The 25,740-nt window shown below is 41.7% G+C and overlaps 1 long non-coding RNA gene and 1 other non-coding gene across 2 annotated transcripts; one reads left to right on the forward strand and one right to left on the reverse strand.

Moving 5' to 3' along the window:
• LOC132527150 (uncharacterized) lies at nt 1-25,054 on the forward strand. The gene is made up of 3 exons (XR_009542879.1): nt 1-143; nt 17,149-17,243; nt 24,841-25,054. It is a non-coding gene; the product is annotated as an uncharacterized LOC132527150 (long non-coding RNA).
• On the reverse strand, nt 39-111 carry TRNAE-CUC (transfer RNA glutamic acid (anticodon CUC)). The gene has a single exon. It is a non-coding gene; the product is annotated as a tRNA-Glu (tRNA).
• Nucleotides 25,055-25,740: the final 686 nt, after the last annotated feature.

Below are 25,740 nucleotides of genomic sequence, written 5' to 3' on the forward strand. Positions count from 1 at the left end.
GGCATGCAGGATCTTTTGTTGAGGCATGCGGGATCTAGTTCCCTGACCAGGGATCGAACCTGGGCCCCCTGCGTTGAGAGCGCAGAGTCTTAGCCACTGGACCACCGGGGAAGTCCCTTTTTCTTCTTAATTAGAGAGGAACGGTAAGACAACTTTTCTTCAGTTATTGTTTCTTCCAATTCTTATAAGTGACATTATCAAAGTTGTCCACTTTACTGTGACAATTTGACCAGGTGAAAACCTGCAGAATTCCTAAGTCATGAGGTTGTTTAGGCATTTACATGGAGTGAACAAACACACATGACGGTGATGGGTGTATAGTAGATACGGTATAATTAGGAGAAAGATATTCCAGTTGAGTAATGCTGCAGCATGAGGTAAGAGACAGAAAATGTATTAAATGTAGAATTGCATAAACTCTGCAAGTGGAGAGAGGATAGCTGTTCTCTGGTTGCACAACTGACACTGAATTTAGGAGAAAAATCGACTTGTTTCACTTCCTAATTATTTCCAGTTCTTCTGTGTAACCTCATTGTCATTCTTGCTACATATGAATGTCAGTCATTGTCCTTCTTTGCCTTTTGTTAAGGACACAGAGTTCTCACTGCTCTCCTCACCCCCAGTCATCCACGCAGGCCCTGGTAGTTTCTGATGTGTGCTTTCAATATTTTTCTAAAACAATGAGAAATTTAAGTGATGAATTAAGGTTCACGTGCAACACTGTGATCACTTAATTGTGGTAAGAGTGGAGCAGCTTCAATGGACCAGAGTCTTAACTCAGGCAGTTAGCGCTAGGAGATGTGTGAAGACTGATAAGATAGGATGATGGTGTTTTTCTTAGAGGGACGCGTAAGACTTGTTGAAAGTAACTATGGAGAGTTCTTTGGAAATGGAGGGAGGAAACTGCAAGGAAGCTCCCTTTAGTCACTCCAAGGTCTTAGGCACCTAGTGATGGTGTGTTCTGATGTACAAATGATGGAGATGGAGACTTGGCAAATGTGCTGGGTTTCTGAGAATCTGGGAAATCAGATTCTGTCCTTGTGATTTAAACAAATTTCTAGGCAGAAAGACTGAAGACTAGATGCTGTTGGTATACAGAGATTATTACGTTTTCCCAGGCTTAGATTGGTGGCAGTTTGATGGAGAGGGGGTGTTGAATGAAACAAACTTTGTGAATACAGCTTTAAAATGTCACACGGCAACCTAGATGTTGGAGATGAGGAAGCCTTCCAGACACTGTAATAGGCAGGTCAGCAAGGCGTGTGCTGTGCTTCACAGAAAACGAGGTGCCAGGAACATAACTGCAACATAAATTATGTCCACTTTAAATAAGTGACCTTCCGCCCACACGTGGCAGGGACCTTTCTCTTAACAGAGTGATAGTCTTGTCAAGAGTTCTGGGTTCTGGGGACTTCCCTGCTGGCGCAGTGGTTAAGAATCCACCTACCAATGCAGGGGACACAGGTTCGAGCCCTGGTCCTGGACGATCCCACATACCGCAGAGCAGCTAAGCCCATGCGCCACAACTACTGAGCCTGCGCTCTAGAGCCCGCGAGCCACAACTACTGAGACCACGTGCCACAACTACTGAAGCCCACACGCCTATAGCCCGTGCTCTGCAACAAGAGAAGACACCGCAATGAGAAGCCCACGCACCGCGACCCGCTCGCTGCAACTAGAGAAAAGCCACACACAGCAACGAAGACCCAACACAGCCAGAAATAAATAAATAAAAAGAGTTCTGGGTTCTGCATGAGGCGTCACTTAGTTGTGTGAGAAATTCACCAGTCAGAGGCAGTGAGCCTTTCTTTTTTTTTCTTTTTTTTTTTTTTTTTTGCAGTACGCGGGCCTCTCACTGTTGTGGCCTCTCCCGTTGCGGAGCACAGGCTCCGGGCGCGCAGGCTCAGCGGCCATGGCTCACGGGCCCAGCCACTCCGCGGCATGTGGGATTTTCCCGGACCGGGGCACGAACCCGCGTCCCCTGCATTGGCAGGCGGACTCTCAACCACTGCACCACCAGGGAAGCCCGAGCCTTTCTTTTTTAAACAGTTTATTTAGTTTCTAGACTAGAAGTTCCCAAGTTTTTCACAACCCACGTTGTCTTTGTACTTATCTTGACTGGAGTGGAAGGAGGATTTTTTTCAGTTGTGGTAATCGATACAGTGGAGTTGGGTAGCAGGTTATGCTCACGTTTAACGTTGGTATAAATGAAATATAATAATGTGTCATTTTCTGTAGCTGGTAGTTTGTTTTCAGCTATACCAAGAATGGACTAATGCATATGTATAAGAAAGAAGATGTACATTTGGTGCTATGTACACAGGGAATAGGTAGGTGCTCATAGCTGATAAAATGGCTGTGAAAACTTATAAGGTGCCTTTTCACTTTTCACTTCTCTCTGGCATTGTCTACATGCAGGCATTGTGTGCATTTTTGTTCTCTCATAATTCCAGTGTGGTTGCCCAACTATCAAGCATCGAACCATGTTCCATGCAGCAAGAAGGAGCATGTGTGAATCTCATAGGACGTAATAGAGGTTTTGATTTGAAGCCACTCCTTTTCGACTTGGGAGACATAATGCTCCCCTGATCTTCTCTTTCCATATCATTGGTCAGAATTCTATCGCATGGCCACTCTAAGAAGATACACGTTCTGTAGCACAGGCCCACATGTGAGGAGATATTTGTGAATGGCTGATGTTACCTGGACTCTTTCACAGAGCCTGACCCAAAGGATATTACAAATGGTTAAATGTTTGAATTCAGGATTGTGTGGCTGGTACCCAAAGGAGTGCTTTGTAGGGGACTTTGGCTTCATTTGGGCCAGTTCCCTTCCTCTGTTGTGTGTGAGTCCTGATGTCACCCCTTGAAGGGGCCGTCACCTGACAGGAGAGGTGATGATGTTATTGTTGATGATGATGATGATGACTTGCATTTCTTTGAACTTGTTAAGAATAAAATAGCTTCTAGTATAATTGTCCCAGAAAATTGTGTTTCTGTTAAAGTGCTTTTTATCTTATTTTTTAAAACAGGCAGGGAAGGGACTAAATGGGTTAAAAGAATATGAACTCTGAAGGTTAAGTCTGTGTTGGGCAGGTTTAGGAAAGACAGTGAGGGGAAATGCCCCAGAGACAGGGAGAGCAGTGCACACAGGGGGCTCCTTCCCCAGCCCCGCCCAGATCTACGCCCTCAGGAGGCTGTGTCCAGGTCTGTCCTACCCTGGGCCCTCCCCTCCCTGCACAGGTTACAGGAGATCAGTGTTGGGCTGGCTGCTCCTCCCACACCTCAGCGGCAGATGGTCACATTTTGCTGAAACCCAAAAGCAGATGTGCGGGAGCAAAGACCTCTATGTTTTGGAGTCTTCTTTTTTTTTTTTTTAATTTTGGCTGTGCTGGGTCTTAGTTGCGGCATGTGGGTTCATAGTTGCGACATGTGGACTCTTAGTTGCAGCATGCGTGTGAGATCTAGTTCCCCGAGCGGGGATCAAACCCGGGCCACCTGCACTGGGAGCACAGAGTCTTACCCGCTGGACCTCCAGGGAAGTCCCCGAGTCTTTTTTTTTTTTTAATAGAAGTGCAGTTGATTTACAATGTTGTGTTAATTTCTGCTTGGAGTCTTAATTTCTCATTAAATCCTGCACTTCATAAGCCATGCCATCTGCCACCCTGCTTTCCATTTCTGCAGATCCAGTATTTGTACAAGTTCAAAAATGTAAATAAACATGTATGTTGTGAAATGATTACCACATTCAAGCTAATTAACATACCTGTCATCTCACTTACTTCCATTTTTTGCTGGTGAGAACACTTGAATACACTCTAGCAAATCTCAAGTATAATATACCCTATAATTGTTTCACCAGGCTGTACTTAGATTTCCAGAATTCATTCATCCTGCATAACTGAATTTTGGTACCATTTGAGCAGCATCTCCTGTCTCCCCCATAGCAAGTTCCAGACAGTCAAGCTTCTGCTGTTTTATGAGTTGGTCTTCAGTATAATTCCGCATATAATTGAGATAATACGGTATTTTCCTTTCTGTGTTGGCTTATTCCACTTAGCATAATGTCTTTCAGGTTCATTCATGTTGTCTCAAATGGAAGCATATCCTTTTTTTTTCCAGGCTGAATAATATTCATCCTCTATATCACATTTTTTATCTATTTCTGCTAGACACCAGGGAAACAATAATAGGACGGCGCGTCAAAGTTCTAGATGCCTAAATTAAATACAAAAATAAAACAAAAATTGGTAACATCAAGTTTTACTGAGACCGGGGAGGAATTTTTTTTTAATTTTTATTGGAATATAGTTGCTTTACAATGTTGTGTTTCTACTGTAAAGCAAAGTGAATCAGCTATACGTAGACATGTATCTGAGAATGGGGAGGAGTTAAAATTACCATGTATTGCTGATGGAAGTATAAAAATACAGCCAGTTAGGAAAACTGATTGGCTTTTACTTATAAACTTAAAACTTTACCATATTAGGAAGGAAATAAAAGTGTACATAAAACAATGAAAACTTTCTGAACTTCTAAGACACCCTTCCTTTCTGTATTCCTCCAGCCACCTATAGGTAGCTTCTTTTTTTAAAAAAATATTTATTTATTTTATTTATTTTGACTGCGTTGGGTCTTCGTTGCTGTGCACGGGGTTTTCTCTAGTTGCGGCGAGTGGGGACTACTCTTTGTTGTGGTGTGAGGGCTTCTCACTGTTGTGTAGCATGGACTCTAGGCGCGTGGGCTTCAGTAGTTGTGGCATGTGGGCTCAGTAGTCGTGGCTCACAGGCTGTAAAGCACAGCCTCAGTAGTTGTGGCGCACGGGCTTAGTTGCTCCACGGCATGTGGGATCTTCCCGGACCAGGGCTCAAAGCCGTGCCCCCTGCACTGCCAGGTGGATTCTTAACCACTGCGCCACCAGGGAAGTCCTATAGGTAGCTTCTATTGTATGCAAACAGTTTTAAAAAAATCAATGATAGGGAAACAGAAGAAGAGACAAAAAGGTGAGTCCCAGTATCTACACCCTCACGGTTATTATGAGCCTCCTCGTGCCAAATTCCCAGGGTATTATGAAGATGAACTCCCATAAGAGCTGTGAGGTTTCCAAAACAGTGCACCATAAACTACTTGTAAACACAGAGTAGATGCTCAGTAGTCATTGCACTAATGACTGTATACATGTTGTTTTCCAAATAGAGACTTTTTCAGATGTTATAGCCTTTATTAGCCTTCTGTAAACCTTAAAGTGCCAGCCAAACATGGGATCCTTTAAGACCATGATGGTGGTTTTTAGTGAAACCAACAGTAGCTGTCTTGGGATAAGGTGGTTGGTGGAAGGGGCTGAGGTGTGGTGTGCCTGCTTCCTCTAGTGCTACTAAAAATGGGTCTGGGGAGCAGCACCGGCACGAAGAAGAAGCTTGTTAGAGCTGCCAATTCACGGGCCCCACTTCAAGCCTGCAGAATCACAGTTTCTTCCGTGGGTGCTAGAATGCTTTGTATGCATATTGAAGTTTGAGAGGCAAGAGTTACATAAGTGCTTATCACTCTAGACTTACAATAAAGATGACGTGGCGAGTTTCAGTTACTACTATTACCTGTGACCTCCTTCACAGATTCTGCCTGAGAGCACATGTTTAAGAATATGAAATGTACATGACCTACAATATTATATTTGATTCAGGTGTACAACATAGTTTCAGGGGAACAACATAATTTATATAGATTACAAATAAATCTGTTTTAATTACATGTTCCAGGCAATTCCAGGGTGAAACCAAGGTTATGCAAGAGGGCTCTCAGATATTTTTGTGGTGTGAGAGTTGAGGTCAGCCTTCAGTTCAAGGAAAGGTAATAGAGTCTGTGTGGTGCGTCAGGTGTCTGCAATCCACGTTCCCCATTGCTGCTGCAGAATTAGTGGCTGACTGTGGAAACAGGACAGGAGAAAATCATGTTTTGGTCTCCACGTAGGAACTCATTTTTTCCTGAATCTCTCAGGTGACAAAGGATAGGAGAGTGTGGCCTTTTCTGCATTTCAAGGTCATCCTGCCTCTGAGAGTGGGGATAGCAGATGAAGGGGCTGTGTTGATGTCCTCAAAGAGGTACAGGTGGGCTTCCCTGGTGGCGCAGTGGTTGAGAGTCCACCTGCCGATACAGGGGACACGGGTTCGTGCCCTGGTCCGGAAGGATCCCACAGCGGAGTGGCTGGGCCCGTGAGCCATGGCCACTGAGCCTGCGTGTCTGGAGCCTGTGCTCTGCAATGGGAGAGGCCACAACAGTGAGAGGCCCGCGTACCACACACACAAAAAAAGAGGTACAGGTGTGATTTCTCTACATAATATCGCCTGAGAAAAATCTAGAAATGGAGGAGGAAGAGGAAGGTTCTCAGGTAAATATTGTGACCCGGTCAGTGGCTGTGTCCCCTTTTTTTGCTGGAATCCCATGTATTTAGAACTTGTAAACATTTATTTCTCTAACTCTGATGGTCCTGCCTAACAAACTTGTGTTTCAGCTACTTTATTTTCCTAATGATAGCCAAGGTTAGATCTTTAGAATATTCCTCTCTTATAGCCCAGATCCTTCTTTCATTCTCTCTGTCCAGGCTCCCTTTACAGCATGAAGAATTCCTACCATGAATTACTGATGTGCAAATGTTGAAAGTGTTCCCTTTTTGTCAAATCAACGTGGGGATGTCTTTATACACAAGATTCCCACTGAATATGGGGTTGGGTCCTGGGATATCAGTGAAGATGGAGAATATGTAATGTCTAGGTCCTGTCTGGATGCAGCATCAGTCTTTGTAGCCAAAGATTATGAATATGCACTAATAAAGCAGATGGTTTTATGGTTCAGAACAACCCAAAGTTCTGAAAAACAGAGCTCTCGATTACCTCAAGGAAAGACTTACCATTTAAAATACACAAGAATACAGAATATGAGAGTTGTATGTGGCTTTAAATTTGCTTAACACTTTTCTCATGATTAGATTTTTATTTTATTCTATTTTATTTTATTCATTTTATTTTATAAAGTATCACGGCAATGATGATGAGTCCTGTATGCATGGGGCAGCTGATAGAAATTTGTCCCAGTATAGCTGATGTTAATTTTGTTCACTTGGTTTAGGGGCTGTCTGCCAGATTCCTCAACTGAAAAGCTAACAATTTTCTAATTATCATTAATAAGGGTCTTACAGGGATTTACTGAGAGATATGCATAAACCATCACATTTCACCTGAAACTCCCCCTATCTACTTCATTTCCCTTTACTTTTAGGTTGCTTTGGAACAGGATGACTCTCACCTTTGTTCAGTGGAGATACAGGCTTTTGTTAGTAACTGTTCTGTAAATTTCCATTTTATTCCACAGTCATGTCACAGGTTTTCTCTTCTTTATTACTTTCTGTATCTTCAGGAAAAGAAAACGAGTCCTACAGTATACGTTCAAGTATCCTAAAATGCTATTATAGGGCTTCCCTGGTGGCACAGTGGTTGAGAATCTGCCTGCCGATGCAGGGGACATGGGTTTGTGCCCCGGTCCAGGAAGATCCCACATGCCGCGGAGCGGCTGAGCCCGTGAGCCGTGGCCACTGAGCCTGCGCGTCCGGAGCCTGTGCTCTGCAATGGGAGAGGCCACAACAGTGAGAGGCCCGTGTACCGAAAAAAAAAAAAAAAAGCTATTATATAGTCAGCGCAAATGAGAAATGAAATCATTTCAAGGAAATAGGGATTTGTTGATGCAAAGAAAATCTTCACGATGTTTCATCTTGTTCTCATTTCTTGAGTTGATCTGCATCTTTCACTCTAGATCAGTGATCATTTTAGATATTTATAAAATGAAACAAGATATTGTTGCCCACATCATAAAATCGGCTATCCATTCCTTATTTTTGATTGAGTAGTACTTGGAAGTAGAGTTAAGGATCTGCAAATTAGAAATGCTTCCTAAGTGTTTTAAAGGGGCTGTCAGGAAATGCTATTTGGTGAAGTAATTTTCTATAACTTATAGTGTCCTCTCTTCTCTACTGAACACAGTCCTGTATTGGAAAGTGTAGAATTCCTGAGATGAGTCATGTTCCTTTTTTTTTAATAAACAGTTCTTGCTGTCTCTAAACTGAACCTGGTCACCTTTTTTGAGCAAAGGAAAGAGCCCTGGGATGTGAAGGAAAGGAGACATCAGTTCCTACACCCAGGTAGGTGGGAATGAATAAAGCAGATAGCACAGGTATGATGTCCAAAGATGAAGGAGGAAGCTAGGCTTTAAAATGTTATTTAGGAAACTTTGCTTCAATGGAAATTATTTTGAGAAGCCTAGGTTTATGTGTCTTGCTGTCATAAATGGTGGACCTTTGAAATATCATGCTTATTGAGATAGATTAACTTACTGAAATCTTTTCAGTAAACAGTGGAAGAATAAGCGGTAGGGTCACTACAAAGAACACAAGATGTTTCAGCTGAATTTCAAGAAAACAGCACATGGGAGGCCACAATTCATTAGAGATTTGGTGTATGGGAAAATGGCCTTTTATAATTTGTAGAAGGAAGATTTTCCTGTGTTATCCCCTTTGTTGACAAGAAAGAGGTTTCAAGATGGACTCCTGAACTGGAAAATACATTTCTTTTATTTTAATATTTATTTATTTATTTGGTTGCCTGCGTCTTAGTTACGGCTCGTGGGCTCCTTAGTTGTGGCATGCAAACTCTTGGTTGTGGCATGCATGTAGGATCTAGTTCCCTGACCAGGGATTGAACCTGGGCCCCCTGCATTGGGAGCATGGAGTCTTACCCACTGCGCCACCAGGGAAGTCCCTGGAAAATACAGTTATAGAGGAGCTTTTCATTAAATTTGGAACAACATAGAAGGCAGAATAGATGAATCTATTTTGTTTAATAAAGAGTCTGATTATTTTTGAAAATCAAGAAAATGGTCAAGTGCCTTCCAGATAAAGTAAAAAAGGAAATAAATAAACTCAAACAGGTAATCAGTTACTATAACTATTTGTAATTAAATTATAAACTTTTATAAAATTTTAAGTAAATATTTTATTTTGAAATAGTTTTAGAATTGTAGAAAAGCTGCATAGATAACAGAGAGGTCTCAAATATGTTTTCATTTCGTTTTCTCTATAGTTACCCTTGTATATTACCATGCTGCATTTGTGAAAACTAGGAAACTAGTTGCTTTACTATTACTGTACTCCAGATTTTATTTGCATCTCACCAGTTTTTTTTTATATCTTTATTGGAGTATAATTGCTTTACAATGTTGTGTTAGTTTCTGCTGTTTAACAAAGTGAATCAGCTATATGTATACATATATCCCCATATCCCCTCTGTCTTGAGCCTTCCTCCCACCCTCCCGATCCCACCCCTCTAGGTCGTCACAAAGCACGGAGCTGATCTCCCTGTGCTATGCAGCAGCTTCCCACTAGCTAGCTATTTTACATTTGGTAGTGTATGTATGTCAGTGCTACTCTCTCACTTGTCCCAGCTTCCCCTTCTCCCGCCCCGCCCCCCCACCTGTGTCCTCAAGTCCGTTCTCTACGTCTGCATCTTTATTCCTGCCCTGCCACTAGGTTGATCAGTACTGTTTTTTTTAATATATATAAATTTATTTATTTATTTATTTATTTATTTTTGTCTGCATTGGGTCTTCGTTGCGGTGCACGGGCTTCCTATTGTGGTGGCTTCTCTTGTTGCGGAGCATGGGCTCTAGGCGCACGGGCTTCAGCAGTTGTGGGACGTGGGCTCAATAGTTGTGGCTCTCAGGCTCGGTAGTTGTGGCACACGGGCTTAGTTGCTCCGCGGCATGTGGGGTCTTCCCAGACCAGGGATCGAACCCGCTTCCCCTGCCTTGGCAGGCGGATTCTTAACCACTGTGCCACCAGGGAAGCTCCAGTACCGTTTTTATAGATTCCATGTATGATCTCACCAGTTTTGACCCTGTGTCATTCTTCTCTTCCAGGACCCAGTCCAGAACACTACAGTACATATAGTCGTCACATGTTCTCTGTCTCTTCTGCTGTATTAACACTCTTTCAGTCTTTCCTTGTTTTTCATGACCTTGGCAAGTGTGAGGAATACTGATGAGGCCCTGCTTAGAATATCCCTAAAGTTGAGATTGTGATATGTTTTCCTCATGATTAGAATAAGTGAGATGTGGAACCTTTCTCCAGAATAGCTCATCATGTCATATCATTTGATAATTGACTTAATTTATCATTAAGGTGGTGAATCACTTGTGTAAAGTATTTGCCAAGTTTCTCCAATGTGAAGTGACTGTGGTTTTCTTTTCCATATTCTCTTCTTTGCCAGGAAATTACTAAGTGTTTTTCATACTCAACGTGGGGCTGGGGCGAGGGGAGTAAAATGAGCTTCCCTATTAGAAAAGAGGAATAACTCCGTATATTAGTCATCATTTTTAGGTAAGGAATATATTTCTCTTCTCCATTCATTTCTATAGTTATTTTTCTAACATTGATATGGAATCCTGTGTATTTATTGAATATTTTATATTACCATTCGGTACATTTATTACCATTTATTTTGTTGTTCAAGTTGATCTACATTTGGCCATTTGGGAGCTCTTTCAGTTTAGCTGTCCTTCCCCTTGATGTGCCACCTTTTGATTTGAACCTTATTTATTGCCTCTATAAGATCTTCCAGGCTCCTGTGTATTTCCGGTTTCCACAGTCAACTCAGTATTTCCTGCTTCCTTCACATGAGACTCTGACTTTTACTTTTGGGATAAAGTAAAAAAAAAAAAAAAAAGGAGTCTCTCAAAACTCTTCAGTAATCTCCTTGGAAATAACTAGACTAGTAGGTTGTAGTTTTTGGTAATTAACGACGAGGGTAAAGTTTTTCACAAATACCCTCCGTTCCCCAGAACTGTTCTCTCATTGCATACTTGCCGTACTGCAGGGAGATGAGGTCCCACAATCACAAAACCGCACCTAGGTTTATGACTGCCTCCTTCCACCATAAGTACTGGCTGTCTTGACCACACTGAGCCCACCATTCTGGCACAGAAAGGAGTCCGGCGACAATTTTTTCTTTCAGTCTGAAAGGATGACTGTCCATGGAAGGAAGCTTATCAGGAATTTAGGTACGTGCTCATGTCAGAAAAAGTGATTCTTCAGGATTTCATTCCGGTCCAGTGCCAAAACCACACAGGAAGATGAAATAATTCTGAAGCTTGAGCTGAACTAGCAAAGAGAGATTGAGATTATAGTTCCTACATCAATCCATTATGCTTCAAATGTAGTTAAGTGTAATTCGCAATGACGCTCGCCGTAAATCACAGGGGATTCTTGGTGTTGAATCCAAGTAACACTTCAACCTGACTTTTAATATAATCTTTTAATATACTTTTTAACGTACTCTTTAATATACTTTTAATTGGTTTCAACAGATTGAAACCAATCTATTGTTCATATTAATTGCTGGAATCAGAGACTAAATTTTCAGGATTACTGCAGGTATGTGCCTGTAACACCACGTGCTTATAATAAAGAGTAAGATGAATGTACGTAAACCATTATGTCCTGTGCAGAAATGATGTATCCAAATGGTGGTTGCTGGAACAGAAATGTGTTCTCTAACTCAGGGTGTATGAAGTGCTTTAATGGAGACAGTGAATTTTTTCTACTGCAAATGTCAATGGTCTGTTCATTTTGATGAGATGGTCTTCCCTCTTGAAGAAAAGGAGTCAAGCCTTAAGGAAATATAAATATATAATAATGATTTTCAGAGAACAGAAGTCAGGCTCAAATGTATCTTGTGATATTTGCTCTGTTTTAAAAAGTCTATCAACAAAAATATATGACTCCAGTTTAATAAAATGCACCCGACTTTACACGAGAGGTTCCATTTTTGCGTAACTATCATGTATGTTAAAATAAAATAAAAGGCAAATCTCTCCTCATTGCTAATAGTTTTACTTCACTCATGCATTAATAGATTGATAAGCATATGATGTAAAATTAGTGATATTTTTCTACCCTACACAATTTTATTAATATTAGTGATTCATAACAACTACTTTAAGGCACACTGTGACATTCAACAATTCCTGTTAGGTGGAATTACATTTTGTTCAGGCACAGAAGCAAAGAAGTCTTTCTGTAACAGCCCTCATATTAAGCCCGTCTTGCATGCACTAAGTCCAACTTGGTCATGTGGCAGGTTTCTGTAGTATTGCAATGAGAGCATCTACATTAAGTTAATCTCTAAGTCTTTTGCATAATTGATATTGGGCTATGAAATAAATCTTTATACCTAAATGGAAACTCATCAGTACTCAATAAAATAAATTACCACCAACTTAAACTATGATGACAAGTTAGGATACCAGATAAATATATACATAAGCTATTGGAAGAACACAGCTAACTAGATTTGTAAGTACATCGTAGTGGTTAACTATGCTAGGTTTGTTACCAGAAAAAGGATTTGGGATTCTTTTATGCTTTATTTCATAACAGAATCACCATCTGATTGGCTGTAGGACTGTTATTATTCCCTGATGTTTTGCGTTAGGTGCTCATGATCTGATCCATGTTTCTATGGTTTTCATCTTGAATAGGCACAGGCAGCAGGTTCAACACGTCCAGAGGACTAACATCTCCCTTAGATTCCTCCCTGCCCTGAATCTAGAGCCACCCAAAGCATTCCAGTCTTGATGAGCTCTTTTGTGTCTTTGCAACCCTCTCTTCCCTATTTCACATTTCTCTGGCTCCTTTTAATAATCCCAGCTGGGGGATGGTGAAATCTGCTGCGTTGATTACTATCTGTTTCTTGACTCTAATCCCCTTCATTCTCTTGATTCATAACTGCAGAGAATCCAGACTTATTTTTTTTTTTTGGCCATGCCACACAGCTTGCGGGATCTTAGTTCCCTGATGACCAGGGGTTGAATCTGGGCTGTGGCAGTGAAAGTGCCAAATCCTAACCACTAGCCCACCAGGGAACTCCCTTTATTTTTTTTTATAATAATTAGAGAATTTCCTAATCTTGTGAGATATATATAAATTGATTGTATTTGCACATTGGTCAGTTTTTAATTTATTCATTCCTCTGTAATTCCTAAGTATAATTATTAAGCCATCATTTACAAGAGAGTGGCATATAAGGCAATTTTATGCTCCAAAAGAAGCAATAAATCATAATACAACTGTAAATGCATTATCGTGTGATTAACATATAAATACCTATGTAAATATCACTTTATTAATGCTTGTAGTGGAACTTCAGAATCTAGGCAGTGTTAAGCAGAAGTCTCTTAAATAATCTGGGGATTAGAGAGGAGTTTTGACTGTGCAATTATCTATCTGAAATAATACATTTTCCTAGAAATAAACTCGCCCCGAATTGTAGGAAAAGCTGCATGAAATGAAACAGCATGTGAGATGGCCATTCAAAATATACAGGGATTGGGCTTCCCTGGTGGTGCAGTGGTTAAGAATTCGCCTGCCAATGCAGGGGACACTGGTTTGAGCCCTGGTCCGGGAAGATCCCACATGCCGTGGAGCAACTAAGCCCGTGCGCCACAACTACTGAACCTGCACTCTAGAGCCTGCGAGCCACAACTACTGAGCCCACAAGCCACAACTACTGAAGCCCGTGCGCCTAGAGCCTGAGCTCCGCAACAAGAGAAGCCACCACAGTGAGAAGCCCGTGCACTGCAATGAAGAGTGGCCCCTGCTCACCACAACTAGAGAAAGCCCGTGTGTAGCAACAAAGACCCAATGCAGCCAAGAATAAAAAATAAATATATAAATATATATATATATATATAGGGATTATATATATTCAATATATAACTGAATTCCCATTAGGATCACATGATCAGTATTAAGAACTAGCATCACGTGTGTGCTCCCCAGAGAATCTGTCTATTGGTCCTGTGGGAGCTTCAGTGTTGCTTTAATTAAGTGCTCCAGGTGATTCCAAAGGGAGATCAGGGTTAAGCACATGGTCTTCTGGGTACACTTGTGAGAGCTGAGGCAAGGCTTTAGTCTAAGGAGAAGCAACAGTCTGCTCTACAGGGGTTTGGAAGGGGAACGTTAGTGCAGCCCACACACCCTGTGTTAGCAGTATTTTGGGACATTTATGAGGAGACAACATGTGTTGACAACAAAGAACAAATTCACAGCTGGTCTCCATGTAGGAGCTGTTTGTTCCTGACTCTCTCCTTAGACAAAGGACAGGAGAGACTGGCCTTTTCAGGACTTCAAAGTCGGCTTTGAAAGTTTGGCCTGTGGATATGGTGGGAACAGATGAAGGAGCTGTGCTGATGCCACAGAAGGCATATTCTCAAGGTGCTGACCTAATTCCTCAACATAATATTGATGAGAAAATGACCCAGAGCAGGCAGAAGAAGAGGAGAAAATGGCAGCTTCTCAGGTAAACGTCCTGTCCTGGGTCAGAGGCTGCGTCCTCTTTTCCTCCTGAAATGCCATGGATTGAGAACATACAAATCATTAAGTCTCTACTGACTTCTTGCCTAGTGAGGTGGTTTTCAACTACTTATGTTTTTTATTCTGATAGTCACGATCAGCTCTTTAAAATACTCTCTTCTGTCCCAGAGCCTTTTCTCCTCTGTCTGCATCCAGTCTCCCTATAGAGCATGAAGAATTATCACCATGAATTAATAACTTTCAAGTATTGAAAATATTCCCTTAGTGAGACATCAACAAGGGAAAGTATTGGTATCCAAGATTCCCACTGGGATGGAGTTAGGTGTTGGGATTTTAGGGAAGTAGGTGAAAATGTGGTGATTACTTTACATCTGGATACAATATTCTATTTGAAACAGGATTGAGAAATTGCACATATAAACAGGATGACCGTAGTAATCTTGAATCCCTCATAAAGTTTTGAAAAAAAAAGTAGGAGAGGCAATTTATATGTTGTTAAGAAAGGCTTGCTATTTACATGAACTTTTAGGAATAGAGCATATGGAGGTTTATATGGATTGAAATTTGCATAAAACTGACATTTTTCATGATCGATTCAGGTTATGATTTCCTTATTTTTGCCAAAAATGCCCAAGCAGTGATATTGTGTCCTTTGGGCTTCATCTGCTATCCGTGTATCCTATAACATCTGACCTTTACTGGTTCAGGTGCTTTCTTTGAGATTCCATCACTGAGAAGTTCATGTTTTTTCCATTTATCTTTAATAAAGGTCTTAGAAATAGTGAAGGATGAGCATAATCCACTTCAGTTAATGTGGTAATGCCATTTCTTTTTAGTTTCCCTTTGCTTGTCGTTGGTTTTGAAATATGAACTCTCAACTGTGTTGAGTAGAGATACTGAGGGTTGAGTCCAGCCTGTGGTTCAAGGAAATGTAATGGAGTCTGTGTGGGTGCGTCAGGGCCGTGCATCCCACATACGCCATTGCTGTAGCAACATTTGTGGCTGACTGTGAGACAGAAGGGCGTATGCAAACAGGGAAGGAGAATATCCTTGGCCTCCATGTAGGAGCGCATTTCTTCCTGAATCTGTCACGTATTAAGGGAGAGGGGAACGTGGTCTTTCTGCATTTCAGGGGCCTTCTGCTTCTGAGAGTGGAGGTAGCAGGTGAAGGCGCTGTGCTGATGCCCTCAAAGATGTACAGGTGCCATATATCTACATAATATTGCCTGAGAAAGGAACCTAGAAGTGGAGGAGGAAGAGGAAGAAATGGCAGGTTCTCAGGTAAAACCTGTGACCCAGGTCAGCGGCTGTGTCCCCTTTTCTTGCTGAAATCCCATGTATTTAGAACTTGCAAACATTTACTTCTCTACCTCTGGTGGTCCTGCCTAACAAATTTGTTTTCAATACTTTTCTTCCTAATGATAGCCAAGGTTAGATTTTTAGGATATTTCTCTCTTACATCCTATCGCCTTCTCTCCTTTTCTCCATCCAGGCTCCCTTTAGAGCATAAAGAATTCCTACCACGTATTACTGATGTGCAAATGCTGAAAATGTTCCCTTTTTGTCCTATCAACTTGGGGATGTGTTGATACACAAGATGCCCGCTGAATATGAGGTTGGGTCCGGGGATATGAGTGAAGAAGGAGAACATGTAATGTATATGTCCTGTCTGGATGCAGCATCAGACTATGCAGACAAGGATAATGAAAAAGCACCAATAAAGCTGATTGCTATATGGCCCCGAATAACCCAAAGTTCTGAAAAAGAGAGCTCCCAATTGCCTCAAGGAAAGACTTACTATTTAAAATACACAAGAGTACAGGACATGAGAGTTATATGTGGTTTTAAACGTGCTTAACCCTGTTCGTATGATTCATGTTTTTCCGTTTGCTTTTTTGCAAAACTATCCCCGCAATGATGATGAAGCCCATGTGCATTGGTCAGCTGATAGCAATTTGTCCCATTAAAACTGATGTTAATTTTGTTCACTTGATTCAGGGGCTGTCTGCCAGATTCAACTGGAAAGCTAATAATTTTCCAATTATCATTAATAGGGTCTTGGAGGGATTTACTGAGAGATGTGTATAAACCATTGCATTTCATGCGAATACTCCCCCTGTCTACTTCATTTCCCTTTACTTGTAGATTGCTTTGGAAAATGAAGCCTCTCATTTTTGTTCAGGCTTTTGGTAGTAAATGTTCTGTAAATTTCCTTTTTATTCCACTGTCATTTCACAGTAATTCTCTTATTTATTACTTATTGTATCTTCAGGAAAAGAACACAAGAGTCCTATAGTATATGTTCAAGTATCCTAAATGCTATAATATAATCAGCACAGATAAATGAAATCATTTCAAGGAAATAGGGATTTGTTGATGCAAAGAAAGTCTTCACGATGTTTCTTCTGTCATTCTCATTTCTTGAGTTGATCTGCATCTTTCACTCTAGATCAGTGATCATTCTAGATGTTTATAAAATGAAACAAGATATTGTTGCCCACATCGTAAAATTGGCTATCCATTCCTTATTTTTGATTGAGTAGTACTTGAAAGTAGAGTTAAGGATCTGCAAATTAGAAATGCTTCCTAAGTGTTTTAAAGGGGCTGTCAGGAAATACCATTTGGTGAAGTAATTTTCTTTAACTTACAGTGTCCTCTCTTCTCTATTGAACACAGTCCTGTATTGGAAAGTGTAGAATTCCTGGGATGAGTCATGTTCCTTTTTTTAATAAACAGGTCTTGCTGTCTCTAAGCTGAACCTGGTCACCTTTTTTGAGCAAAGGAAAGAGCCCTGGGATGTGAAGAAAAGGAGACAACAGTCATACACCCAGGTAGGTGGGAATGAATAAAGCAGAGAGCATAGGGGTGATGTCCAAAGATGAAGGAGGAAGCTCTGCTTCAGTGGAAATTATTTTGAGAAGCCCAGGTGTATGTCTCTTGCTGTCACAGAGGTACTTATCCTGCTTCACTCGTATCCTGCTCCTAAATCCTCTAAGGGTTTTCCTTTTTCTTCAGTGACCTTCCATGGCAGTCAGAGTGAGAGCCAATCAGAGCCATGGCCTCTGAGGGTCTGCATGTTCTGACTAAAAATTCCATTGCTTTTGGGGACCTGGGAAAATTTGTGCACATAACAAGGTTTTTTTATGGAGTTTATGTGAGTTTCTCCTCCCTTGTCTCTGGAGGTACTTGTCTCCTAGAGACACGTACACATTCCACTACAACCCTGGGAACATGAGATAGACTGACTGTCCCCCATTCAAGTCTACGTAGAGAAGGCTTCCCCATGGACCAGACCCTGTACTAGGTCATCAGAAATGAACCTGGGAGCCTCACAGTGTTTACCCAGTCTCACGGTTTAACCTGGGCCACTTCATTAAGATCCTGGGCCCTGCCAAAGACTAATTGACAGAAGCTATGGGGGGTAGGACACAGTGGGTGGTAGTTCTAAAAAAATACACAAATGATCCCAATGGGGAGTCAGGCTGAAAATGACTTTGGGGAACATGGCTCATCGGAATTTCACGTCTATACGAATCACTTACGGATCCCATTAAAAACAGATACTGGGGCCCACACTCAGAGGTTATGACTTTCCAAGTCTGGGATGAAGGTCATTAATTTGCACTTTGAGCGACCACTGAAGTTGCTTCTCCCAGACCTCATTTCCCCCAGCGTTAATCTAGAGAAATCAAGGAAGCACCTGAGTGCCTTATACCCAGCCACCCTATCTGAACACAAATACGGCTTGTTCCCAGTGAAGACCACTCACAACTTCTGAAAAGATGACATTCTCTGCTCACCACTTCCAAATTGAGCAGGGACTAGAGAAAGCAGTGGGGTCTGAGTAAGACTGTTACGGGGAAACAACATTTATTCATTCATGAAAGGAATGTTTCATGAGGACCTATTATATGCTCACAGGTATGTGGGGATGCGCTGTGTTCAAGACACTGTGCTAACATCCTCCCATTATGCGAGTTGACTGTCGTAATCTGCTGGGAAGTGGGGATTCTATGTTCATCTCTCCCAGGAGGATTTAGATGTCGGGCTTGCCTTTCTGGGAGTAGAGATGATCTTTTTCTCTTTTCGTTCATTATCACTGATGATAAAGATGAAATCTACCCACCAAATTTTAAGTCTTTTGCTCTCCTTTATCTGAGTCTGAGTCTCAAAAATTGTGAATGCCAGATCCACTCACAAAGGTGGCAGAGTTTTCAGGAACTCTGGTCTCTGAGCTGCTCTAAAAAGCATGACCAAAGAATGGGGCAGAGCCATGGCAGGACTTTTTTTTTTTGGTTGCTTAAGTGGACATTTTATTTATGTATTTATTTTTGTTTTGGGGGGGAGGGTTTGGCCGCATGGCTTGTGGGATCTTAGTTCCCCAACCAGGGATTGAACCTGGGCCCTGGCAGTGAGAGCTCGGAGTCCTAACCACTGCACTGCCAGGGAATTCCCTAAGTGGTCATTTTAAACAGAATGAACTGACATTCACTATTATGCTCTGCAAGTCTGATTTTGAAAGAGGGACTATATTTTGGGTGGGAATTCTGAAGCAGCAGAGCTGTTCCCACAATGTTAAGCCTGAAGTATGAAACAGGAATCTGTGGCATCGGATGGGCTGCTCTAGAGGTGGGACTGACCGGCGCCTTATGCGTTTGTATTACTCAGGGTGATTCTGGGTGGCCAGTCCCTGATTCCAGCCTGCTCTTGGGCCATATGCATTGTTAGAGGTACTAGATTCAAGTCCTTATGAGTTTCACCTGCATTCCCTGTCTGTGCCTGTGTGAAGGTTTGGGCTAAAGAAGAGACCAGAAAAGGGAAGGCTGTCAAAACCCAAGGGGTAACAACACGGGTCAGAGGTAGAACTGGTCTGTGCTACAGATTGTGGTACCAGCTTGCCTGAACTGCGAACTCAGGTGTGTGGGCTCCATTAAAATGGAGTTCAAGGCTGGCGATCTTGAGCCCCGGGCTGGTGAAGGGAGGAGCCTGTGACTGGCAGTTTTGGCCCTGGGAGGGGCGGGTGTGTGCCGGAAGTCCTCTGTGCGCTGCTCAGCACGTGGTGGGAGACTCTGCCGGTGCAGGCAGTGTGGTGTTACTATCAAGGGTGGAGTCTGGTCAAGTGAGGGCACAGCTGTGCTGGTGTGTTGTTGGCGTGAGTGAGTGGGGGCAGGGAGAAGCGGGGAGAGACTTCACCCTGAGTCCTCAGGCCACGCTGCACCTGAGCGAGGTGTTTAGGGACTAGACGAGGAAAGTGTTCAAAATGAGGTGTGGCCCTGTGTGTTAAATTGTTAATTTATGCACATTCCAATTTTCAAGAGTTCATTTGAGCCGACCTCTGTTCAGTTCCAGCAGCCTCAAATCAAAGGTGGTTAGGAGCACTTTATCTGCAGGAACTCAGAGAGGGGTTTTTCTAAAGAAGACACCACATCAAAGCAAGGATAATAATTGATTGTATCTTAACCAGTCACCTCGGTTTGGGAAAGCCTTGCTGGTAGTGTGTGACTGGTTGTTCTTAATTTATTTTCTCAGATTAACGTGCCTTGACTCTGAATTAAGTTTTGTTTGCTTAAATAGGCTACCAAAGTATGAGAGTCACCTCAGCCTAATGGCCTCCTTGTTTAATTACTTTAACACTGGAAACGCAGTAGGTGGGATATTATACTTTTCATCCATTTGCAAGGTAATTTAGCAATTGTCCACCTAACGTAGAAATGCACAGTCATGTTGGTGCAACGGTTTCATGTCCCAGAACTATCCAGGTAAGCCACATGTGTAGAAATCGGAGATCCACATTCTGTGATAGCAGGACAAAAACAGATGCGTCTATGTAAATGCATAACTAAGGAGGGTTTCAGTAAAGCCTTTTTATTCATAATTACCATGGAATATGATGCTGTGTTTTTGGGAATGCAGGAGATCCATTTCTACTGGTGAGAAAATAACACCTTCATATATCATTAGTTAAGGAAAGCAGTTTGACTGACAGAAAGTTTGATTTGACAATATGTATGTCAGTATTGAACCATGTACATAATATTTTAGTGTTTGTGTGTGTATGGATGTATGTTATACAAATTCAAATGTAGTTTTTTACACATGGAAATTGCATAGGAAGGAGGATATATTTGGAACTGATGATGTTACGTAGAGATAAAATTTTATTGCTTCTGGGGGTGGTTAATTAATGTGCATTTTTACTTGATTTTTAAATATTTTATAATTTCATATTTTATAATGTTTATTATTTTATAATTAAATTTGTCCTTATGTGTAGTAGTTTTCTATCACTGCCGTAACGTATGACCACACACTTAGCAGTTTAGAAAACATTCTACAGTTCATAAGTTAGAAATCCAGTGGTCTTGGTTGGGCTTTCTGTTCAGGGTCTTACAAGGTCAAAAATCAGGGTCTCATGAGGCATAGGTTCTTATCTGCAGCTTCCAGGGGGAGATTCCACTTCCAGGACCATTCAGGTGCTAGGCAGAATCCATTTCATTCTGGTGGCTTCCATATGAGCCCTCCATGGTCACACCTTGCATCCAGTGTCCCTAAAGGAGAGAAGAAACACTGTGTCATCGTTCACTCAATTTTTTTTTCTCTAATCCTTTAGTGTGTATTCATTTGAAGGGATTAACACAAGTATTTTATGTAAGCAAGGTTATTACCTCAAGGTCTCAAACTAGAAACTATTCACAGTTAGGTTATGATTTGAATGCAAATCATGGAATTAGTGAATAGGAGAAAAAGTTAGTGACCCTTAATCCACCTGCTGCAACTACCATCACCCTCCTCCATCCCTCAAGTCCACCATCCTCTATTCCTCATTGTGACCTCAGTCTCTCTGCCTCTGTGACCTTTAGATATCTCTATAAGGAATGCTTCCCCTTCTAGGCTTCTTTATTGCTCTCCCATGTCCATCCTGTGCATTTTAGACCTCCATCCCCATGAAACCTCTGTCCCCCGGACTCCAGAGCTCTCAGCCCAACCTCCTCCCCTTCTACTGCTCTCAAGCCTTTTATCCTTCATACCCTCCTTCTCTCTTGCCCTTTATCCTCCTCTCCTTCCAGTGACTTCAGCCCATGTCTCGTGTCCTGTATGTCTAATGCCCTCAAATGTTCTAGTCGTCAGTTATCTAGTGTCCTTAGTTTCCTCATGACCCTGCACCCATTTCCCCCAACCCTATAATTCCTGACTCTGCAATTTCCTCTGCCATTTTTTTGAATAGTTGGAGAACAGATGTTAACTGTTCTCTAAATGTTTGGTAGAATTCACTTGTGAAGCCATCTGCCTGGACTTTCGTTTGTTGGAAGGTCTTTTTGTTTTTTAATAACTGATTCAATTTCATTACTGGTAATTTGATTATATTTTCTATTTCTTCCTCATTCAGTCTTGGTAGATTGTACATTTCTAGGAATTTCTCCATTCTAGGTTGTCCATTTTATTAGCATATAATTGTTCATGGTAGTCTCATGCTCATTGGTGTTTCTGTGGTGTCAGCGGTACCATCCCCTTTTTCATATGTGATCTTACCAGTTTGGGTCCTCTCTTTTCTTTTTCTTGATGAGTCTTGCTAAATTTTGTTTATCTTTTCAAAGAACCAGCTCTTAGTTTCATTGATCTTTTCTATCGATTTTTAATCTCTATTTTATTTATTTCTGCTCTAATCTTTATGGTTTTTTAAATTTTATTTTACAAACTTGGAGCTTTGTTCCTTTTCTCACTCCTTTGGGTGTAAGGGTAGGTGGTACATTTGAGATTTTTCTTGTTTCCTGGTAACTTGTGTCACTGTAAACTTCCCTTTTAGAACTGCTTTTGCTGTGTCCCATGGAGTTGGATTGTTGTGTTTTCATTTTCATTTGTTTCTAGGTATTTTTTAATCTCCTGTTTGATTTCTTCAGTGATCAAAATCTCACAGCATTTGGTCTCACAGCATTGTGTTTGGAAAAGATACTTGATATGACTTCAATTTTCTTAAATTTACTGGGGTTTGTTTTGAGGTCTCGCATGTGATCTATCCTGGAGAAAGTTCCATGTGCAGTTGAAAAGGAAGTGTATTCTGTCGCTTTGGGATGGAATGTACTATACATATCCATCTGGTCTAATGTGTCATTTAAGGCCAGTGTTTCCTTATTGATTTTCTGTCTGGATGACATGTCCATTGTTATAAGTGGGGTTTTAAAGTTCCCTACTTTTATTGTGTTACTGTCAATTTCTCCCTTTATGTCAGTTAATATTTGCTTTATGTATTTAGGTGCTCCTATGTTGGGTGCATAAATACTTAACAATGGTTTTATCTTCTTGGATTGATCCCTTGATCATTATGTAGTGTCCTCCTTTGTCTCTTTTAACAGTCCTTATTTTAAAGTCTAATTTATTTGGGAGTTCCCGGGTGGTCCAGTGGTTAGGACTTGGTGCTTTCACTGCTGTGACCTGGGTTCAATCCCTGGCTGGGGAACTAATATACCACAAGCCGCATGGCCAAAGGAAAAAAAAAGCCTCTTTTAAAAATCACTTAAAAGTTCAAATACACTGGTATGTGGAGCATGAAACACTTACTGGGATATACTGAAAGATGCAAAAAACTAAAAATAGAACTACCATGTGACCCAGCGATTCTATTCCTGGGTGTATATACAAAAAAAACACCCAAAAACACTATTTCAAAAAGTTACATGCACCCCAGTATTCATAGCAGCACTATTTACAATTGCCAAGATTGTAACCTAAGTGTCCATCAACAGATGGATAAAGAAGATGTGGTATATATGTACAACACAATACTACTCAACCATGAAAAAATGTGATTTGCAGCAACATGGATGGACTTGGAGGGCATTATGCTAGGTGAAATAAGTCACAGAGAAAGGAAAATACTGTATGATATCACTTATGTGGAATCTGAAAAATACAACAAATGAGTGAATACAACAAAGAAGAAACAAACTCACAGATACAGAGAACAAACTAGTGGTGACCAGTGTTGAGGTGGGAGGTACAAACTATTGGGTGTAAGATACGCTCAGAGATGTATTTTACAACCCGGGGGAAATAGCCAATATTTTGTAATAACTGTAAATGGAAAGTAACCTTTAAAAATTGTATAAAAAATTTTAAATTTTTAAATAAATAAGTTAAAAGCTCCAATATTCTCAATGAATATTTGAAAAGAGGGATATGCTTTTCTCTAATTTTTACCTTAATCAATGCACTTTAAAGATGTGAGAAAGTATAAATATGTAAGGGGGATGGGTGGGAGAGAACAAACTCTGGCATCACAATTTATAACATGCACACATTGGCACACAATAAACCAAAAATTCTGATCTGTTGATTCAGTTATAATGTGCTTTATTAACATAGATCACGACTTCCTTTGTGAATCGTCAAATATGCATTCATGGCATCATTTTCAAAGGCTTCTGTCCATTCCCAACACAAAATGTTAATCCACCCTCCGTTGCTGCCTTTGGTTTATTTTCAAACAAATCTGTGATGCAAACAACTTCGTGCTCTGGATCTTTGGGGGTAGGGAGTCTCAGCTCACCTGAGGACAGGTGGTCATGCCCTGCTCTCAGGTAGTCCTGTGGGTCAAATGGGCCCTGAGAGGAGAGGGGGCTAAAGGACCTGAGGACTAAGGGTACCTTTGGGTAGATTTCTACGGGCCACCCCTCACACAACCCTAAACCCACCATGTGATTTCCACCAACCCAGCAGCATCTCCCGTAGGCAACAGCAAGGCCACACCTATTCCAGGAGGGGCTCAGCCCCTAGGAATCAGGCCCAGGGAACCTGCACTTCTGGAAGTTCTTAACCCAAACTTTCACGCCACTCAGTGGTCTCAGGTGCGCTCTGCCTGATAGCTCTAGCTCAGTGCTACTGGATACGGGTCTGAGGAGTAACATCTGCACCAACAACAAACTTGTTAAAGATGCCATTTCATGAGCCTCACAGGAGAATCATAATCTAGAGTGGGGCCCTGATTCCCCCCAAATTTGTAAGCACTTTAAATCTTTGGAAGAAATGTTTGCTACGTGGCTCCCATGCAGTTTCCCACTAGTATTACATGATGAGTATTTAGCAATAACATCACCTGTGCCCTCCCCACAGAGTCTATCAATCTGCGTGGGAGCATCTGCATTGTTTTAACTCCAGGTGATTCTAAGTTTAGGCCCTGTTTAAGCGCAAGGGCTGCTGGGTTCATTGGTGGGCGTTGCTTCCAGTCTTTCGTCCTTTTGCCTTTGCGGAGGCATCGGTGTCTGCTCTACATAGGATTGGCAGGGGTAGGGCCGTGTAGCCCACTTACGCTCTGCTGTAGCAGAGTTTTGGGGCCTGTGTGTAGGGGAGAGCACACGTAGACAGGAAAGAGAAACCGCACAGTTTGGTCTCCATGAAGGAGCTCATTGTTCCCGAATCTCTCTTTTTCAAAAGGTTGGCATATCAGCGTTTCAAGGTCCTTTTGCCTGTGGGCGTGGTGGGAACAGGTGAAGGAGCTGTGCTGACGCCACAGAAGGTATGTTCTCAAGATGCTGACCTGATTCCTCAACATAATACCGATGAGAAAACAACCCAGAGCAGGAGGAAGAAGAGGAGAGGATGGCAGCTCAGGTAAACGTCCTGTCCTGGGTCAGAGGCCGTGTCTGCTTTTTCTCCTGAAATGTCATGGATTGAGAACCTGCAAACGTTTCATTTTCTACTTCTGATGTTCCTGCCTAGCAAGCCCTTAACACACTTTTAAGTGGGATGGCATTAATGGTCCAGATAACTCAAAGTCGTAGGGGAAAAAAAAAGTAGGAGAGATTTGCTCTCAAATCTCAATATACAGGCTTCCCTGGTGGCGCAGTGGTTGAGAGTCTGCCTGCCGATGCAGGGGACACGGGTTCGTGCCCCGGTTGGGGAAGATCCCACATGCCGCGGAGCGGCTGGGCCCGTGAGCCATGGCCGCTGAGCCTGCGCGTCCGGAGCCTGTGCTCCGCAACGGGAGAGGCCACAACAGTGAGAGGCCAGCGTACCGCAAAATAAATAAATAAATAAATAAAATCTCAATATACAATATTGATAAGAAAGACTATTTAATTACACTATTAGAGTCAGAGAACATGGGAGGTATATGTGGACTGAAATTTGCATAAAACTGACATTTTTTCATGATAGTTTCAGATTATGGTTTTCTTATGTATTTTCGCCCAGAGTACCACAGTAGGGATAATGTGTCTTGTGTGCTTCAGTTACCTGGTAATGATTTGTCCCATTACACCTGACGTTCATTGGTTCAGGTGCTTTCTGCAAGATTCCTCTGCTATGAAGTTTATATACTTCTTTTATGTTTAG

The sequence above is a fragment of the Lagenorhynchus albirostris genome, chromosome 10 (genome assembly GCF_949774975.1).
Source record: "Lagenorhynchus albirostris chromosome 10, mLagAlb1.1, whole genome shotgun sequence".
Taxonomy (NCBI): domain Eukaryota; kingdom Metazoa; phylum Chordata; class Mammalia; order Artiodactyla; family Delphinidae; genus Lagenorhynchus; species Lagenorhynchus albirostris.